At 42.7% G+C, this 19,435-nt stretch overlaps 1 pseudogene; it reads left to right on the top strand.

Moving 5' to 3' along the window:
* Positions 1-957: 957 nt before the first annotated feature.
* On the top strand, positions 958-18,911 carry LOC133363021 (zinc finger protein 91-like; annotated as a pseudogene).
* The last annotated feature ends 524 nt before the right edge of the window (positions 18,912-19,435 follow it).

Genomic DNA, 19,435 nt, shown 5'->3' with positions numbered 1-19,435 from the left:
CACAATAAACCAGACACGTGAATTTGTGAACTTTCACGGCAACGTGTGTCGAGACCTTTAATCTGTGTAATCGGCCACGTGTGTGTGTACATACAAAGACAAAGATCCCCCCGGTATAGCCTTCACAGACTATTGGAGCAAGTGCTGTTAGCGGGTGGCGATATTCGCACACCGCACCGGGTACGCATTTGAGGCTGAGTCGATGTAGGGGCGGCTCAGGACCGGTTAAAAAAATCATCTCCACTGGTTATGGGGGCCGTCCATAAATGAGGTCACGCGATTTTGGACGATTTTTGACCCCCCCACCCGCGTCACACGGCGTCACAAAAAGTCAAACCCCCTCAAATATGACGTCACACAGCTCTGCCCCCCAAATAAAATATAACACGCTTCAAATTGCTTTAAACTATTGTCATTGTAGTGCGTATTTAATGTGGCGCTGCATTCTGATGTAGGAGAAAACATTAAAAAGTCTATTTAATTAAGTAGAACGTGTTGTCTATATGTATTTAAAGTTGCGCATTTTGATGTGACGTCACATTTCTCAACCCCCACCCCCCTGGTCTCCTTTTGAATAAATGTTTTCTTCTACAACATCAGAGTGCAGCGCCACATTAAATACGCACTACAATGACAATAGTTTAAAGCGATTTGAAGCGTGTTTTTTTTGAAGGGGGGGGGGGGTAGAGCTTTGTGACGTCATATTTGAGGGGGGTCTGACTTTTTGTGACGCCGTGTAACGAGGGGGGGAGGGGGATCAAAAATCGTCCAAAATCGCGTGACGTCATTTATGGACGGCCTCTGGACGCAAAACTTGAACTCTGACCCCGCTCTCTGACGTCACCACTAAGCATTACTTCATCGGCGTGAAACGCCACGGGGGGGCGGTGCGCCTCGCTAGTGACGTCATGTCACCCCTGCTTGGTCACCGTCGATGTCTGTTCCCGTACAATCCTTATTTGGGCAAAGCTACGCCCAGTGACTGGCGGCTCATTAACATAATCTAGGATCTAAGCTTTGGTGACTGCAGGAATTGCTCATTGGTTATTTCGGTAAAGAAATGAAATACAATTAACATAATATATTCGTTAAAAGCCGTCGCGAGTTTGTTTTTTTATTGCGACGGGTTCAGCACCCACGCCCCATCATCCCTCGACGTGTGACTTTACCGAAAGAGCCAATGAGTGTACAACGAGTTGAGTCATTCCTGCAGTTGACGAAAGCTTCAATTCTCGAATAAGTTATTCAGTTACCCAGCACCGCTCGTTGGGGGCGTGTCTTGTACCCCGAAAGTGAATATTACGTCACATCCTGCTGCCGCCATAACGTAGCGAGGTAACGAGAAGCTGCCGATGAAATCCGAGGTGAGAGATTTTCATCGTGGTGGTTGTGGTGGTGGTGGTTGTTGTTGTTTACCAAGGTAGAGCCTCTCTCTTTCTCGTAGGGATGTCAATTGAGTCGCAGCGAGTATGGGAATCCATGTCCATGTTGGGACATTACAACGCGGGGCCTAGCCACGCGGGGCCTCGCCTCCTGCCCTCGCCTGAAGGCCTTTGTTTGAATTCTCTCGCTTCAACTTGATCTGGAAGCTTTCGTGACGGCAGCAGAAATACAATAAATGAAGAAACAACCAATTTAATGTGGTGGTTTTTTTTCATTTATTTTAGTTATATCATATTTTTTTTATCCAAACTTTTTTTCATAAATGAAAAAACAAAATGTATTTAGTTTCTTTTTTTTCATATTTAATTTTTAATACAATTTTTTTCATTAAAACTTTTTAATACTAAAAAATATTTCATAATTTATTCGTTTCATTAATTTTTTTACCTACGTGACCTTACCGAAAAGAACAAATAATTATCTCGGTTAAACTTGATCTGGAGCTTTCGTGAGTGCAGGGATCCATACTCTTTGGTTCTTTCGGTAAAGTCACGTAGAAAGAACACATTAATTAAATAATAGCATACGACGTTTCCTTTGCAACACGAGCAATCACCATCAGGTACAAATGAATGAGAAAGCAAAGATTGTAAACTTAGAACAATAGTCTTTGGTTCTTTCGGTAAAGTTACATAGGTATAAAATAAAATAAACTTAGAACTACAATGCAATACAACACAACACAGCGAGTCGGCTCACATAACAGTCAACACCCCACCTGGTTTATTAACGTTCTTCCAAAGATTGCTAAATTTTAGAGAGAACTAAACACAGACATGGAGACACATACACACAAGCAGAGAGAGATAACACAGAGACAGAGAGACACATAGGCACACAGAGAGACACAGAGAAAGAGACACATATAGACATGGAGATAGACACACACATAGGCACACATAGGCACACAGAGAGACAGACACATAAACACACAGAGACACACAGAGACACAGAGAGAGATGACACAGGCACACAGAGAGAGACACATAGGCACACAGGGAGAGATAACACAGACACGTAGGCACACACATAGGCACACACAGAAACAACACCTCTGTGTTAAGGGCTTAAATAGAGAGGGGGGCAGAGAGATACGGGGGGGGGGGGTGTAGAGAAATGAGCATGGCAATGAGAGATTTGGAGCTTTCGTGACTGCAGGAAATACAACACGAGGACAACTTAAGTTTCTATTTTATGTAACCAGGCCGAGCCCACTTGTGCTGCTGTTACCGCTCTTATGATTTGAAGCTTTCGTGAGTGCATTTGTTGTTTTATATTGATATTATTTTGTTATTTCCCTTATATGTGACTTTACCGAAAGAACCAAGAATATGAATCCCTGCAGTCACGAAAGCTTTAAATCAAAATTTAAAGGTGGGCTTTGTCAACGTGTGGAAATGACTATCGGTCAAAGGCTCTAAACGCGTGCTGATGTTCACTCTTAAATGTGGAGGGGCATCCGGAGGGGCATACTTTCTGACATGCAACAAACTTGAAATTTGGCATGTGGGTACCTTCCAGACTGTACACAATGCAAAAAGTATAAAAATTTACTTTTGCATTTTTTGGGGAGTGTGCGCAATAATGGATATATTTTGCATGGCAAGTGAGCGGTGACCTCACGTCTGTGATGTCACCCGCATGCGGCAGTGTCACGCAGTGTGCATGCTGACGTCACGCATCTCCCACCCTCCGCGTTGGCCGTGGATTCATTCAAGACAAGAATCCAAGTCTCGGACGAAGCCAGGTAGTAAAGCTAGTACCTAATAAATGAAACTGAAACATTAATACTGAGCAGATGAAGGTGTGGGGCCAGGCATGGTTCTGGACACGACACCACCTGTTTAACACGGCAGTGTGTAGCAGTGTCAAGTTTGTGTTTGCAGTAAAGTCTATTAATTCTATTGAACACAGAGGTTATATCAAAAGCATGGTTTATGTTTTTTGTTTTTATCTGGAACTCTTTATGAGAATGGAAGCAGTCAGGAAGTTGACACAGCACACATACAGCTGACGTTAGATTTGTTCATCCCAGCATTCAAAGAAACCTGAGCCTGGCTTCACACCTCTAAGTTGCGATTGAACATGAATTTATGCATAACACAAGTAGTATTATTTTCAACACCCTTTGCTATGTCAGCTGAATTTAGCTCTTATGAATATTCATTTTGTAGCCAGACAGCCAAAATTGTGTGCTTGGAGTTTTGGGTTAACATTCATTTTGAAGATACGAGGAATGTTTATGACCATTTGCCCTCTCATAGTGCGCCATAACAGCCCGTGTGATGAATTTGGGAAACTTTTAACTCTATCATGAATATATTAATACGTATAGACGTGTTAGTCATGTGTGACTGTATTTATATATACTCTTTGGTTCTTTCGGTAAAGTCACGTAGGTAGAAATAAAATAAGTACAATTTTAAAAAACTTTTAAGAACACGCTTTTATGAAATGTACTTGTAATGGAAGAACTCCACGACTCCAGGAAGTGGCCCTGAGGCTTGCCGTAACACAAGCGACCGTGGTCAATTACAGCCAACGTCAGTTTACCGTGGACAATTAGACCCAAGCCGAAACATAACATGTAAAAAAGATTGTTTAAATTTTTTTTATTTAATGATAGAATATAGTATTGTCATCAGTATGGCGTAAGTATACCAAGTTTGCAGTCTATCACATTGGGAAGTGGGTTAAAATTGAGTTACAAGATTTGAGGATACAACAACAACAATGACAACAACAACAGACAGTGAGTTAAATGAAAGCGTTTATTAAAATAAATCACAGCAGACATCTCAGCTATCGCAATTTTCACCCGAAGACGAACGCTTGTGTTGCGTTCGAAACGTCATTTATGTTAATTCTACCTACGTGACTTTACCAAAAGAACCATAGAGTATGGATTCCTGCAGTCATGAAAGCTTCAAATCAAGATTGTGTACTTATATATGCGTATATTCATTCCTCTGTGCCTCGATACTGACGTGTAGATGCTATTTTCTGTCTGCAGCTGTCGCTTCCTCTGACGCTTCCACTGCAGAATTGGTCTGATGGAGCACAGGCAGTCAGCGCGGCTCGGTACGGCAAGGCAACAATCCGACCAGCGTGCATACAGCACGGATCGGACTGAAATTTTGACACAGCACCAGAAAAAACACACGGGAGAAAAACCCTTCAAGTGCACTCGGTGTGAGATGGCGTTTGCAGATTCATCAACTCTTCAAAGACACCAGAGAAAACACACGGGAGAGAAACCCTTCAAGTGCATTGTGTGTGGGAAGGCATTTTCACAGTCATCTGATCTTGCAATACACCAGAGAACACACACAGGAGAGAAACCCTTCACGTGCAGAGTGTGTGGGAAGGCATTTTCACAGTCCTCAAATCTTGCAAAACACCAGAGAACACACACAGGAGAGAAACCCTTCAAGTGCAGTGTGTGTGGGAAGGCATTTTCAGAGTCAAGTGATCTTGCAAAACACCAGAGAACACACACAGGAGAGAAACCCTTCAAGTGCAGTGTGTGTGGGAAGGCATTTTCATACTCATCTGTTCTTGCAAGACACCAGAGAACACACACAGGAGAGAAACCCTTCAAGTGCAGTGTGTGTGGCAAGGCAGTTTCACAGTCATCTGATCTTGCAATACACCAGAGAACACACACAGGAGAGAAACCCTTCAAGTGCAGAGTGTGTGGGAAGGCATTTTCACAGTCCTCAAATCTTGCAACACACCGGAGAACACACACAGGAAAGAAACCCTTCAAGTGCAGTGTGTGTGGGAAGGCGTTTGCAGGTCCATCAAATTGTCAAATACACCAGAGAACACACACAGGAGAGAAACCCTTCAAGTGCAGTGTGTGTGGGAAGGCATTTTCACAGTCATCTGATCTTGCAATACACCAGAGAACACACACAGGAGAGAAACCCTTCACGTGCAGAGTGTGTGGGAAGGCATTTTCACAGTCCTCAAATCTTGCAAAACACCAGAGAACACACACAGGAGAGAAACCCTTCAAGTGCAGTGTGTGTGGGAAGGCATTTTCAGAGTCAAGTGATCTTGCAAAACACCAGAGAACACACACAGGAGAGAAACCCTTCAAGTGCAGTGTGTGTGGGAAGGCATTTTCATACTCATCTGATCTTGCAATACACCAGAGAACACACACAGGAGAGAAACCCTTCAAGTGCAGAGTGTGTGGGAAGGCATTTTCACAGTTACAACATCTTGCAACACACCGGAGAACACACAGGAGAGAAACCCTTCAAGTGCAGTGTGTGTGGGAAGGCATTTTCAGAGTCAAGTGATCTTGCAAAACACCAGGGAACACACACAGGAGAGAAACCCTTCAAGTGCAGTGTGTGTGGGAAGGCATTTTCAGAGTCAAGTGATCTTGCAAAACACCAGAGAACACACACAGGAGAGAAACCCTTCAAGTGCAGTGTGTGTGGGAAGGCATTTTCATACTCATCTGTTCTTGCAAGACACCAGAGAACACACACAGGAGAGAAACCCTTCAGGTGCACTCTGTGCGGGAAGGCGTTTGCACGTTCACAACATCTTCAAGAACACCAGAGAACACAGAAGCATCAGAAGATCCACAAGGAGTGGAGTCTGAAATCAGCTTGTGAAAGTCAAAGTGCCGTAAGGAGCCCATCCCTCATGAAACAAGTACCGGAAGAAAATCCCAGTTTGGGCACTTTAAAAGGTATCAAGGCGGAATTTGAAGAGGTGATTGTGAAATGTGAAGAGGTGACGTTGAAGAGCGAAGAAGTGAAGGTAAAATGTGAAGATGAAAATTCGACTCCAGAATGGGACCTTCACATCGGTGGAGGCAACGTGAAGCAAGAGGGGAATTCTGACTGTAAGGCAGAGCGAGGCAACTCACAGCAGTTTGTGGAAGTGGAGGTGTGGGTGGACTTCCTAGACAATATAAAGTCAAATGGAGACCCGGTAGATGTGTAAGCTTGAGACGATGTCGCTTCCAATAGATGCACCTTTGTCACAGGCCTTTAATGAAAATAACGTGAAGTAGAACATTGAAATCTTAGGTTCAACCTGCAGGGTAAGAGCGGCCAGTCTTGGTGGATCTGTTGGTTGGGTAGATATCTCACCGGGAGCTTCGGTGTTTACCACTGAACCCTATGGGAGCCTTCATCTGGCTCTTGTGAGCCTCAGCGATTCACACTGAAGCCTATGGGAGCCTTAGTCTTGCTCTGTGAGCCTCGGTAATTAACAATGAACGCGATGGATGGGAGCCAGTGACATGGCGTGAGGTCAGTGGCTGGGGAGGCACTGGGGGCGTGGCCTCACTGGTGTGTCTGACACGCCCACCCCCCTCAGTGAGGCAGATGTGATAGCTGCCTCCCCTGGTGCTTTTTCATTGCAGTTTCATGACGAGACCAGCGAGCCTACGTATCTTTATGCACATACAGTAGAACCTCTGGTCGCGAATGCTTCTGACCACGACCAAATTGGGTTTCGACCAAAACATTTACAACAGTTTATTTAATCTGGTCACGAACACATACTCGGGTGGAGATCAAACAGGGCCGCGGCCGATTTCTCCTTCCGCGCCATTTTTGTTGTTGAATTACACAAAGCGTAACAGTTATGTATATATCTTTTGTAATATAAAATTCCTAGTAAGATATGTATACATTTTGTAAGTGTAGTCATACCCCTCCTTCCTCATTCAAGCCATAGTTTAGAGAGCGAAAGCGCTGAGTACGTCAATCGCTAACATAAGAACCCGTTAATCTCTTCTCGCATTAATACGATGATGCGGTGAAGTAAACGTTCATACGATATTACGGTGAATGCTTCCAAAAAACAATACTGTATTCAAATATTACTGTTAACTTTCAATAGAAACATAAATTGCTCATACGAATATGCTCTCTCAGAATCGACCGACTGATGTAGCAGACGAAACAGTAATCTTGTTGAACAATTCTAAACCTTGTCAGTTTTCTCTGTTTTTCAAGGTTTTCTCAGTGTTATGCAATGTTTTTACATTTAGTTTACTATTACAATGAATTCTATGGCATAATTAACTATTTTTGGCCTTAAAAATATTTTAAAAACTTTATATACAGTTCGTAGGAGTCTGGAATGGATTAATCGTATTAACATACAATCCAATGGGGAAATTAGGTTTGAGTCACGACCAAATCGGGTTGCGACCAAAGTTATGGAACGAATTATGGTCGTGACCAGAGGTTCTACTGTACTTGAACTCAGTTACCTGGACTATGGAAGGCGAGGACATGCAATGAAGGGGTCTACAAACATTCTATTGGTGACATGCTGAGATAGTAACAGGCAAGCCCTTACTGCCCGCGGTCCATCCAGTGTCTGAGGGGAGGCTGAGCGTGTCGCTGCCTCACCTCTCGTCTCTCCCTGTACTTGCAGCGAAGCTCCGCAAATTTGGCGATTTTGACTATAAATAAATAATTAAGAAAAACACTTGCTTTTTCATACGTGCTTTTATGAAATGTACTAGTAATGGCAGAACTCCACGACTCCAGGAAATGGCCCCGAAGCTTGCCATAACGTAAGGGACAGTGGCCAATTATAGCCAACGTCAGTTGACTGTGGGGACAATTAGACCGAAACATAACATAAAAAAGAATGTTTAAAAATATATTTTTTTAAATGATAGAATATAGTATTGTCATCAGTATGACATAAGTATACCAAGTTTGCAGTCGATACCACATTCGGAAGTTGGTTAAAATTGAGTTACAAGATTTGAGAATACGACAAAAACGACAACAGACAGTTAAAATTAAATATTTTAAAATACTTTTTTTAAAAACACGCTTTAATGAAATGTACTGTCCGAGCTGCCCCTGCCCCCTTCTCTCATCGCTCCTCTTCCACATGCCCCGGCCCTGGGCGTGGCTCCCCAAGGCTTGCCGTGACGTAAGGGACCGCGGTGATTTACAGGCAACGTCAGTTGAACGTGGACAATTAGAGCCGTAAATAAGATTGTAAAAAAATATTTATTTATTTTTAATGATAAAATATGGTATTGTCATCAGTATGACACACCTATACGAATTTTGCATTCGATACATTGGGAATACGGTTGAAATTGAGTTACAAGATTTTTGGATACAACACATACAGTAAATTTAAATAAAAGCGTGTTAAATGTAAAAAAAAATCTATGTTATGGATTTTGTATGATATAATATCGTGTTGTCATCAATATGACATCGCTATACCAAGTTTGCAGTCGATAGCACATTGGGAAGTGTGTAAAATTTGAGTTAGAAGATTTCGTTTTTGAGGATACAACAGACGAAGTGAGTTAAATAGAAGCGTGTAAAAATGATTGGAATCATCTTCTTGGTTCTTTCGGTAAAGTCACGTAGAAGGGAAATAATAAAAATAAAACTTTTTAAAATAATTCTCACGACGTTTCGGCCACAACGCAAGCAGCCGTCCTCAGGTGACAGACCTGCTTGCGTTTTGGCCGAAACGTGAGAATTTTATTTTAGTATGTTTTATTTATTTATTGTTTTATTATTTCCTTTTTACGTGACTTTACCGAAAGAACCAAGAAGATGAATCCCTGCAGTCACGAAAACTTTAAATCGAAAATGATTGGAATCGTACAGAAATGACATAACACCCAATTTCAAAGCAGATGCGGTCCACCCTTCTGAAACGCCCTGTAATTTACGAGTTTTGAATTATTGTAACCAAACACAATAAACCAGACACGTGAATTTGTGAACTTTCACGGCAACGTGTGTCGAGACCTTTAATCTGTGTAATCGGCCACGTGTTGTGTGTGTACATACAAAGACAAAGATCCCCCCCGGTATAGCCTTCACAGACTATTGGGGCAAGTGCTGTTAGCGGGTGGCGATATTCGCACACCGCACCGGGTACGCATTTGAGGCTGAGTCGATGTAGGGGCGGCTCAGGACCGGTTAAAAAAATCATCTCCACTGGTTATGGGGGCCGTCCATAAATGAGGTCACGCGATTTTGGACGATTTTTGACCCCCCCACCCGCGTCACACGGCGTCACAAAAAGTCAAACCCCCTCAAATATGACGTCACACAGCTCTGCCCCCCAAATAAAATATAACACGCTTCAAATTGCTTTAAACTATTGTCATTGTAGTGCGTATTTAATGTGGCGCTACATTCTGATGTTGTAGGAGAAAACATTTATTAAAAAGTCTATTTAATTAAGTAGAACGTGTTGTCTATATGTATTTAAAGTTGCGCATTTTGATGTGACGTCACATTTCTCAACCCCCACCCCCCTGGTCTCCTTTTGAATACATGTTTTCTTCTACAACATCAGAGTGCAGCGCCACATTAAATACGCACTACAATGACAATAGTTTAAAGCGATTTGAAGCGTGTTTTTTTTTAAGGGGGGGGGGGGGTAGAGCTTTGTGACGTCATATTTGAGGGGGGTCTGACTTTTTGTGACGCCGTGTGACGAGGGGGGGAGGGGGATAAAAAAATCGTCCAAAATCGCGTGACGTCATTTATGGACGGCCTCTGGACGCAAAACTTGAACTCTGACCCCGCTCTCTGACGTCACCACTAAGCATTACCTCATCGGCGTGAAACGCCACGGGGGGGGCGGTGCGCCTCGCTAGAGACGTGATGTCACCCCTGCTTGGTCACCGCCGATGTCCGTTCCGGTACAATCCTTATTTGGGCAAAGCTACGCCCAGTGACTGGCGGCTCATTAACATAATCTAGGATCTCAGCTTTGGTGACTGCAGGAATTGCTCATTGGTTATTTCGGTAAAGAAATGAAATACAATTAACATAATATATTCGTTAAAAGCCGTCGCGAGTTTGTTTTTTATTGCGACGGGTTCAGCACCCACGCCCCATCATCCCTCGACGTGTGACTTTACCGAAAGAGCCAATGAGTGTACAACGAGTTGAGTCATTCCTGCAGTTGACGAAAGATTCAATTCTCGAATAAGTTATTCAGTTACCCAGCACCGCTCGTTGGGGGCGTGTCTTGTACCCCGGAAGTGAATTTTACGTCACATCCTGCTGCCGCCATAACGTAGCGAGGTTACGACAAGCTGCCGATGAAATCTGAGGTGAGAGATTTTCATCGTGGTGGTTGTTGTTGTTGTGGTGGTTGTTGTGGTTGTTGTTTACCCAGGTAGAGCCTCTCTCTCGTAGGGATGTCAATTGAGTCGCAGCGAGTATGGGAATCCATGTCAAGGTTGGGACATTACAACGCGGGGCCTAGCCACGCGGGGCCTCGCCTCCTGCCCTCGCCTGAAGGCCTTTGTTTGAATTCTCTCGCTTCAACTTGATCTGGAAGCTTTCGTGACGGCAGCAGAAATACAATAAATGAAGAAACAACCAATTTAATTTAGTTGTTTTTTCAAATTTTAGTTGTTTTTTCATAATATTTTTTAAATACAAATTTAGTTTCGTAAAAAATGAAAAAACTATTTCGTTTCATTTATTTTAGTTGTTTATTCATAATATTTTATTTTTCATCAAAAATGTTTTTAACAAAATAAAAAAAACTAATTTTATTTAGTTGTTTCATTTTATTGTTTTACCTACGTGACTTTACCGAAATAAACATAGAATTATCTCGTTTAAACTTGATCTGGAGCTTCGTGAGTGCAGGGATCCATACTATTTGGTTCTTTAGGTAAAGTCACGTAGAAAAAAAACATTAATTAAGTAATAGCATACGACGTTTCCTTTGCGACACGAGCAACCACCATCAGGTACAAATGAATGAGAAAACAAAGCTTGTAAACTTAGAACTATATTTTTTGGTTCTTTGCAATACAACACAACACAGCGAGTCGGCTAACATTACAGTCAACACCTCACCTGGTTGATTAACGTTCTTCCAAAGATTGCTAAATTTGAGAGAACTAAACACAGACACGGAGACACACAGACACACAAGCAGAGAGAGACACCGACACACAGAGAGAGACACACATAAGCAGAGAGAGATGAGACAGAGAGAGACACATAGGCATTACAGAGAGATACACACACAGAGAGAGATAACACAAAGACACAGAGACACACACATAGACACAGATAGAGACACGATGAGAGATAGAGACACACACATAGGCTCACAGAGAGATAACAAAGAGACAGAGACACACATAGACACACACACAAAGGCACACAGAGCGAGACATACACATAGGCACACAGAGAGACACACATAGGCACAGAGAGAGAGAGAGACAAACACACAGAGATAACACAGAGAGAGAGACACACACATAGGCACACACAGAAACAACACCTCTGTGTCGAGGCCTTAAATAGAGAGAGAGGGGGGCAGAGAGAGACGGGGGGGGTAGAGAAATGAGCATGGCAATGAGAGATTTGGAGCTTTCGTGACTGCAGGAAATGTAACCAAGCCAAGCCCGCTTGAGCTGCTGTACCGTTCTTATGATTTGAAGCTTTCGTGAGTGCAGGAATCCATACTCTTTGGTTCTTTCGGTAGAGTCACGTAGGTCAGAAAATAAAATAAATCACGACGTTTCGTGCGAAAAGCGTCCGCTCTTGTTTTCAGACGCGACCTGCCCACACAACAAAGGTGGGCTTTGTCAACGTGTGGAAATGACTATCGGTCAAAGGCTCTAAACGCGTGCTGATGTTCACTCTTAAATGTGGAGTTGCATCCGGAGGAAAATCCACGCCACCACGGAGAGAGAGGGAGACACGCAAACTCGGTTATGTTGATTTGATCCTCAATTATTTGGTGGAGTGAGTAAGCATTGAAAACGTTTGGTTTAGCCATGTTTGTTTGTGGTAGTACAGAGTTAGACTGATACCTTTAATCTAAGTTGTCTTATGGTTGTTATTGTTTGACTTGCATCCCACTGGGATTTTTGCACACAGCGTTGAAATACGGTGTTTTTTCTGTTGTTTTTTCCTGGATTTTTCTGTTGTGTGTAGTCACTTTAAGATGTTTCTTGTTCATGTTTTTGTTTGTTGCAGTTGCCCCCGAGTCAAGAGCCGCATGGCTCACGGGGTTATCTATATATAAAAGGGAAATTTGTGAATGTGTATCTGTTCTAAATGTTTAGCATACTTTCCGACATGCAACAAACTTTAAATTTGGCATGTGGGTAGCTTCCAGATTGTACACAATGCAAAAAGTATAAAAATTGACTTTTGCATTTTTGTGGGGTGGGGGGGCGCAATAATGGATATATTTAGCACGGCAAGTGAGCGGTGACCTCACGTCTGTGATGTCACCCTCATGCGGCTGCGTCACGCAGTGTGCTTGCTGACGTCACGCACCCCCCACCCTCCGCGTAGGCCGTGGATTCATTCAAGACAAGAATCCAAGTCTCGGGCTAAGCCAGGTAGTAAAGCTAGTACCTAATAAATGAAACTGAAACATTAATACTGAGCAGATGAAGGTGTGTGGCCAGGCATGGTTCTGGACACGCCACCACCTGTTTAACGCGGCAGTGTGTGGCAGTGTCAAGTTTGTGTTTGCAGTGAAGTCTATTAACTCTATTGAACATGGAGGATATATGAAAACAATGGTTTATGTTTTTTATTTTCATCTGGAACTCTTTATGAGAATGAAAGCAGTCAGGAAGTTGACACAGCACACATACAGCTGACGTTAGATCTGTTCATCCCAGCATTCAAAGAAACCTGAGCCTGGCTTCACACCTCTAAGTTGCGATTGAACATGAATTTATGCATAACACAAGTAGTATTATTTTCAACACCCTTTGCTATGTCAGCTGAATTTAGCTCTTATGAATATTCATTTTGTAGCCAGACAGCCAAAATTGTGTGCTTGGAGTTTTGGGTTAACATTCATTTTGAAGATACGAGGGCTTCCAGGAATGTTTATGACCATTTGCCCTCTCATAGTGCGCCATAACAGCCCGTGTGATGAATTTCGGTAACTTTTAACTCTATCATGAATATATTAATACGTATAGACGTGTTAGTCATGTGTGACTGTATTTATATATACTCTTTGGTTCTTTCGGTAAAGTCACGTAGGTAGAAATAAAATAAGTAAAATTTTAAAAAACTTTTAAGAACACGCTTTTATGAAATGTACTTGTAATGGAAGAACTCCACGACTCCAGGAAGTGGCCCTGAGGCTTGCCGTAACACAAGCGACCGTGGTCAATTACACCCAACGTCAGTTTACCGTGGACAATTAGACCCAAGCCGAAACATAACATGTAAAAAAGATTGTTTAAATGTTTTTTATTTAATGATAGAATATAGTATTGTCATCAGTATGGCGTAAGTATACCAAGTTTGCAGTCGATATCACATTGGGAAGTGGGTTAAAATTGAGTTACAAGATTTGAGGATACAACGACAACAATGACAACAACAACAGACAGTGAGTTAAATGAAAGCGTTTATTAAAATAAATCACAGCAGACATCTCAGCTATCGCAATTTTCACCCGAAGACGAACGCTTGTGTTGCGTTCGAAACGTCATTTATGTTAATTCTACCTACGTGACTTTACCGAAAGAACCATAGAGTATGGATTCCTGCAGTCATGAAAGCTTCAAATCAAGATTGTGTACTTATATATGCGTATATTCATTCCTCTGTGCCTTGATACTGACGTGTAGATGCTATTTTCTGTCTGCAGCTGTCGCTTCCTCTGACGCTTCCTCTGCAGAATTGGTCTGATGGAGCACAGGCAGTCAGCACGGCTCGGTACGGCAAGGCAACAATCCGACCAGCGTGCATACAGCACGGATCGGACTGAAATTTTGACACAGCATCAGAAAAAACACACGGGAGAAAAACCCTTCAAGTGCACTCGGTGTGAGATGGCGTTTGCAGATTCATCAACTCTTCAAAGACACCAGAGAAAACACACGGGAGAGAAACCCTTCAAGTGCATTGTGTGTGGGAAGGCATTTTCACAGTCATCTAATCTTGCAAAACACAAGAGAACACACACAGGAGAGAAATCCTTCAAGTGCAGTGTGTGTGGGAAGGCATTTTCACAGTCACAATATCTTGCACGACACCAGAGAACACACACAGGAGAGAAACCCTTCAAGTGCAGTGTGTGTGGGAAGGCATTTTTACGGTCACAACATCTTGCAATACACCAGAGAACACACACAGGAGAGAAACCCTTCAAGTGCACTCTGTGTGGGAAGGCATTTTCACAGTCATATGATCTTGCAAAACACCAGAGAACTCACACAGGAGAGAAACCCTTCAAGTGCAGTGTGTGTGGGAAGGCGTTTGCAGGTCCATCAAATTGTCAAATACACCAGAGAACACACACAGGAGAGAAACCCTTCAAGTGCAGTGTGTGTGGCAAGGCATTTTCACAGTCATCTGATCTTGCAATACACCAGAGAACACACACAGGAGAGAAACCCTTCAAGTGCACTCTGTGTGGGAAGGCATTTTCACAGTCATATGATCTTGCAAAACACCAGAGAACTCACACAGGAGAGAAACCCTTTAAGTGCAGTGTGTGTGAGAAGGCATTTTTACAGTCACCACATCTTGCAGCACACCAGAGAACACACACAGGAGTGAAACCCTTCAAGTGCAGTGTGTGTGGGAAGGCGTTTGCAGGTCCATCAAATTGTCAAATACACCAGAGAACACACACAGGAGAGAAACCCTTCAAGTGCAGTGTGTTTGGCAAGGCATTTTCACAGTCATCTGATCTTGCAATACACCAGAGAACACACACAGGAGAGAAACCCTTCAAGTGCAGAGTGTGTGGGAAGGCATTTTCACAGTCCTCAAATCTTGCAACACACCGGAGAACACACACAGGAGAGAAACCCTTCAAGTGCAGTGTGTGTGGGAAGGCATTTTTACAGTTGCAACAAATTGCACAACACCAGAGAACACACACCGGAGAGAAACCCTTCAAGTGCAGTGTGTGTGGGAAGGCATTTTCACAGTTACAACATCTTGCACGACACCAGAGAACACACACAGGAGAGAAACCCTTTAAGTGCAGTGTGTGTGGGAAGGCATTTTCAGAGTCAAGTGATCTTGCAAAACACCAGGGAACACACACAGGAGAGAAACCCTTCAAGTGCAGTGTGTGTGGGAAGGCATTTTCAGAGTCAAGTGATCTTGCAAAACACCAGAGAACACACACAGGAGAGAAACCCTTCAAGTGCAGTGTGTGTGGGAAGGCATTTTCATACTCATCTGTTCTTGCAAGACACCAGAGAACACACACAGGAGAGAAACCCTTCAGGTGCACTCTGTGCGGGAAGGCGTTTGCACGTTCACAACATCTTCAAGAACACCAGAGAACACAGAAGCATCAGAAGATCCACAAGGAGTGGAGTCTGAAATCAGCTTGTGAAAGTCAAAGTGCCGTAAGGAGCCCATCCCTCATGAAACAAGTACCGGAAGAAAATCCCAGTTTGGGCACTTTAAAAGGTATCAAGGCGGAATTTTAAGAGGTGATTGTGAAATGTGAAGAGGTGACGTTGAAGAGCGAAGAAGTGAAGGTAAAATGTGAAGATAAAAATTCGACTCCAGAATGGGACCTTCACATCGGTGGAGGCAACGTGAAGCAAGAGGGGAATTCTGACTGTAAGGCAGAGCGAGGCAACTCACAGCAGTTTGTGGAAGTGGAGGTGTGGGTGGACTTCCTAGACAATATAAAGTCAAATGGAGACCCGGTAGATGTGTAAGCTTGAGACGATGTCGCTTCCAATAGATGCACCTTTGTCACAGGCCTTTAATGAAAATAACGTGAAGTAGAACATTGAAATCTTAGGTTCAACCTGCAGGGTAAGAGCGGCCAGTCTTGGTGGATCTGTTGGTTGGGTAGATATCTCACCAGGAGCTTCGGTGTTTACCACTGAACCCTATGGGAGCCTTCATCTGGCTCTTGTGAGCCTCAGCGATTCACACTGAAGCCTATGGGAGCCTTAGTCTTGCTCTGTGAGCCTCGGTAATTAACAATGAACGCGATGGATGGGAGCCAGTGACATGGCGTGAGGTCAGTGGCTGGGGAGGCACTGGGGGCGTGGCCTCACCGGTGTGTCTGACACGCCCACCCCCCTCAGTGAGGCAGATGTGATAGCTGCCTCCCCTGGTGCTTTTTCATTGCAGTTTCATGACGAGACCAGCGAGCCTACGTATCTTTATGCACATACAGTAGAACCTCTGGTCGCGAATGCTTCTGACCACGACCAAATTGGGTTTCGACCAAAACATTTACAACAGTTTATTTAATCTGGTCACGAACACATACTCGGGTGGAGATCAAACAGGGCCGCGGCCGATTTCTCCTTCCGCGCCATTTTTGTTGTTGAATTACACAAAGCGTAACAGTTATGTATATATCTTTTGTAATATAAAATTCCTAGTAAGATATGTATACATTTTGTAAGTGTAGTCATACCCCTCCTTCCTCATTCAAGCCATAGTTTAGAGAGCGAAAGCGCTGAGTACGTCAATCGCTAACATAAGAACCCGTTAATCTCTTCTCGCATTAATACGATGATGCGGTGAAGTAAACGTTCATACGATATTACGGTGAATGCTTCCAAAAACAATACTGTACTCAAATATTACTGTTATCTTTCAATAGAAACATAAATTGCTCATACGAATATGCTCTCTCAGAATCGACCGACTGATGTAGCAGACGAAACAGTAATCTTGTTGAACAATTCTAAACCTTGTCAGTTTTCTCTGTTTTTCAAGGTTTTCTCAGTGTTATGCAATGTTTTTACATTTAGTTTACTATTACATTGAATTCTATGGCATAATTAACTATTTTTGTCCTTAAAAATATTTTAAAAACTTTATATACAGTTCGTAGGAGTCTGGAATGGATTAATCGTATTAACATACAATCCAATGGGGAAATTAGGTTTGAGTCACGACCAAATCGGGTTGCGACCAAAGTTATGGAACGAATTATGGTCGTGACCAGAGGTTCTACTGTACTTGAACTCAGTTACCTGGACTATGGAAGGCGAGGACATGCAATGAAGGGGTCTACAAACATTCTATTGGTGACATGCTGAGATAGTAACAGGCAAGCCCTTACTGCCCGCGGTCCATCCAGTGTCTGAGGGGAGGCTGAGCGTGTCGCTGCCTCACCTCTCGTCTCTCCCTGTACTTGCAGCGAAGCTCCGCAAATTTGGCGATTTTGACTATAAATAAATAATTAAGAAAAACACTTGCTTTTTCATACGTGCTTTTATGAAATGTACTAGTAATGGCAGAACTCCACGACTCCAGGAAATGGCCCCGAAGCTTGCCATAACGTAAGGGACAGTGGCCAATTATAGCCAACGTCAGTTGACTGTGGGGACAATTAGACCGAAACATAACATAAAAAAGAATGTTTAAAAATATATTTTTTTAAATGATAGAATATAGTATTGTCATCAGTATGACATAAGTATACCAAGTTTGCAGTCGATACCACATTCGGAAGTTGGTTAAAATTGAGTTACAAGATTTGAGAATACGACAAAAACGACAACAGACAGTTAAAATTAAATATTTTAAAATACTTTTTTTAAAAACACGCTTTAATGAAATGTACTGTCCGAGCTGCCCCTGCCCCCTTCTCTCATCGCTCCTCTTCCACATGCCCCGGCCCTGGGCGTGGCTCCCCAAGGCTTGCCGTGACGTAAGGGACCGCGGTGATTTACAGGCAACGTCAGTTGAACGTGGACAATTAGAGCCGTAAATAAGATTGTAAAAAAATATTTATTTATTTTTAAAGATAAAATATGGTATTGTCATCAGTATGACACACCTATACGAATTTTGCATTCGATACATTGGGAATACGGTTGAAATTGAGTTACAAGATTTTTGGATACAACACATACAGTAAATTTAAATAAAAGCGTGTTAAATGTAAAAAAAAATCTATGTTATGGATTTTGTATGATATAATATCGTGTTGTCATCAATATGACATCGCTATACCAAGTTTGCAGTCGATAGCACATTGGGAAGTGTGTAAAATTTGAGTTAGAAGATTTCGTTTTTGAGGATACAACAGACGAAGTGAGTTAAATAGAAGCGTGTAAAAATGATTGGAATCATCTTCTTGGTTCTTTCGGTAAAGTCACGTAGAAGGGAAATAATAAAAATAAAACTTTTTAAAATAATTCTCACGACGTTTCGGCCACAACGCAAGCAGCCGTCCTCAGGTGACAGACCTGCTTGCGTTTTGGCCGAAACGTGAGAATTTTATTTTAGTATGTTTTATTTATTTATTGTTTTATTATTTCCTTTTTACGTGACTTTACCGAAAGAACCAAGAAGATGAATCCCTGCAGTCACGAAAACTTTAAATCGAAAATGATTGGAATCGTACAGAAATGACATAACACCCAATTTCAAAGCAGATGCGGTCCACCCTTCTGAAACGCCCTGTAATTTACGAGTTTTGAATTATTGTAACCAAACACAATAAACCAGACACGTGAATTTGTGAACTTTCACGGCAACGTGTGTCGAGACCTTTAATCTGTGTAATCGGCCACGTGTTGTGTGTGTACATACAAAGACAAAGATCCCCCCCGGTATAGCCTTCACAGACTATTGGGGCAAGTGCTGTTAGCGGGTGGCGATATTCGCACACCGCACCGGGTACGCATTTGAGGCTGAGTCGATGTAGGGGCGGCTCAGGACCGGTTAAAAAAATCATCTCCACTGGTTATGGGGGCCGTCCATAAATGAGGTCACGCGATTTTGGACGATTTTTGACCCCCCCACCCGCGTCACACGGCGTCACAAAAAGTCAAACCCCCTCAAATATGACGTCACACAGCTCTGCCCCCCAAATAAAATATAACACGCTTCAAATTGCTTTAAACTATTGTCATTGTAGTGCGTATTTAATGTGGCGCTGCATTCTGATGTTGTAGGAGAAAACATTTATTAAAAAGTCTATTTAATTAAGTAGAACGTGTTGTCTATATGTATTTAAAGTTGCGCATTTTGATGTGACGTCACATTTCTCA

Source organism: Lethenteron reissneri, unplaced genomic scaffold (genome assembly GCF_015708825.2).
Source record: "Lethenteron reissneri isolate LAM-NWPU_2019-01 unplaced genomic scaffold, ASM1570882v1 scaffold_1639, whole genome shotgun sequence".
Classification (NCBI taxonomy): Eukaryota; Metazoa; Chordata; class Hyperoartia; order Petromyzontiformes; family Petromyzontidae; genus Lethenteron; species Lethenteron reissneri.
Note: the sequence above shows the minus strand (reverse complement) of the source record. Positions and strands in the feature narration are given on the sequence as shown.